Below are 2,620 nucleotides of genomic sequence, written 5' to 3'. Positions count from 1 at the left end.
GCCCGGCCCCCCGCCCCGCGCCCCGCCGCCGCGCCGCGCGCTCGGACCCGGCGCCGCCGCAGACCCGGGCGCCGCGCGCTGCTCCGCCGCCGCCGCTGCCGAGGACGAGGGCGCCGCGGGTGTGGGAGGCCGAGCCGCAGCCGAGCAGCATGCTGGCCGCCACCCCCACTCGGCGCCCCCCCACCCGAGCCCGGGCTGCTGGGCGGCCGCCGCCGCTGCGCCCGCCGCACTCGCGCCCGCCTGACATCAGCACTCGCGCCCGCAGCCCGCTCTGGCCAATGGAGGATGCGGGGCGGGTGCCCGCCCCGCGGGAGAGGGGCCCGCGCCCCGCCCCCGCCGCGCCCCGGGGCCGCCAGCCCTCCGGACCCTCCCCGAGAGCGGCGGGACGAGAAAAAGTTGGGCGACCCTGGGGGAGGGGCCGGCCTCGGACGGAGACCCCCGGGGGGCCCGCGGAGCCGTGGGGTTCAGATACCCGCAGTCCCTCCACCGCCCCCCCGCTAGAACGTGAGCGGGGAAAAGTAGGGCCCGGGGAGCTGGCTTGGTGGCTGAACGGGGAGATTTCGTCCCGGGCGCTTGGAGGGGGCAGAACTGGAGCGGCCTCAATAAATGCTAAAGGAAGCCCTGAAACGGACGCTGCCGGAGCCCGGCGAGGACCGCTTCGCTCGCCGTCGGCGGGCGCGGGCGGGGGGCTCTGACCCTGTCCCCAGGCACCGTGGGGTTCCCGGAGCCAGCCCGGCTCCCGGCTGCAGGAACGGAGGAAAGGGCGTGCGCCCCGCTACCTGGGCCCGCCGCTGCCTGCAGCTAGAGAGCCAGGGAAAGTTTCCCCGCGCTCAGCGTGCTCCCGGCACACCCCACCCACCGCAGTTAAAGGACGGGGGTGCTTTGTTAATACAGATTGAGGGCGTGATACATTCTCAGCACTGTTCATTTAATCTCCTCCTCACCCACTGAGGCAGGCCCTGTTAGTATCCTTAATTTACTGGTGAGGAAACTGAGGCACGAAAGCACCGGTAACTGCTTGGTGGTTCAGGAGCCAATGGCTGTAAGCAGGCCCTACTGAGCCCCTCTCCCATTCCGCATGTTTGCTACGCTGAGCTTGGATCTCATTTCGACAAGCTAGTGTCAGCTGGGGAAATCAAAGAAAATGGCCAAAGCAGAACCAAAATGATGGCTCAGAGCCGGAGAGGCTCAGAACAGGGAATCCCAGGGCGCCGTCCCCAGGCTGCTAACCAAGGCAAACCGTTTCCTACATTAAGATACACCCAGAGAAGGCAGCACCCGATGCAAAAGGTTATTACCATAGCAATCATCATTACCATCCCTTCTTCAGCAATCACTCTGAGCACGTCCGAGGCTGGCTGTTGTGGGAGAGGACAAAGGGACAGGCCCCTGTCCTCAGGGAACTTGAAATCTAGCTGGGCAGATAGCCCTAAAGAAGTAACTGCACCCACTACACGGGGGTCACAGACGGACTAAAGGGGTTCAGGAATTGAAAGGGAGTTTGTCACAGGCAACCTCATAGAGGTAGTTGGCCATTCATTGCAGGAAGCGTTTATCCAGCGCCTAGCATGGATGTGAAGCAGTCTGTCTGCATTTATCATCATGTAATCATCACATCTTCCCTGAGAAGTAGGTCTCCCATTTAATAGATGGGAAAATTGAGCTCAGGGTGTTTTTGGCTTCCCCAGAACACAGCCAGGAGGATCTTTCTTGCTGCTGAGGCATTCCCAGTGCTGTGTTCCACACATGCTTTATTGAGCAAGGCCCAGTGCTGGGGCTGAGAACGCAGGCCACAACCTGGGTAGGGCGACAGGGGACAGCACTTGGGCCCACAATCATGGATGTGTGTCCTGCAGGCCTGAAACACACCTGCCTTTAGGGGGATCGGCTACGAGGGAGGAGGGGGCAAGACCTCTGTAATGCAGTCCCTTCCTGCTGACCCAAGAAAGAAAATCTGGTTCTTACTGTGTTGGAGTAGAGAGAGGAGGAAGGCTGGGGAAGGTAAACTCTTTGTCCCCAGTACTGGACAGGTTTGGGTTAGCACCCCAGCATGTCACTCACTAACGTGTGATCACAGGCAAGCTATGATCTCTTTAAGCCGCAGTCTCCTCTGTAAAACGGAGATAGTTGTACCCACTTTGGGGGTTAAATGTGATCAAGAATGTGGAGCACCCAGTGCCACACAGGAGGTACTGGGTATTTGCTCAGAATTCTGAGTGATACTGTGAAAGGGGCAGTTCTCAGTTAACCCCTGTGATTGGAGGGAATCAGCAGGGGTGGGGGGAGGGGCTGTGAAAGGAGATGAGTTTTCTTAACCTTTGTGCCTCCTTTATAATCAAGGACACAGTCTAGCCTAGTGGTTCTCAATCAGGGGTGACACTTGGCAATGTCTGGAGACATTTTAGGTTGTCACAGAGGGATAGGTGCTACTGGCACCTAGTGTAGAGGCCAGGGATGCTGTGAAACATCCTGCAATGCAAACAAATAATGGTGCAACCCAAAATGTCATGAGTGCCTAGGTGGAGAGGCCCAGGCCTGGTGTCCTGGAAAGACCCTTAGTGTGAGGAATTCCAGAGATACAGATTCTAGGGCTGGCTCCACCACTCATCGGCAAACTTTC

The sequence above is a fragment of the Miniopterus natalensis genome, chromosome 1, assembly GCF_054644295.1.
Source record: "Miniopterus natalensis isolate mMinNat1 chromosome 1, mMinNat1.hap1, whole genome shotgun sequence".
In the NCBI taxonomy this organism is placed as follows: Eukaryota; Metazoa; Chordata; class Mammalia; order Chiroptera; family Miniopteridae; genus Miniopterus; species Miniopterus natalensis.
Note: the sequence above shows the minus strand (reverse complement) of the source record.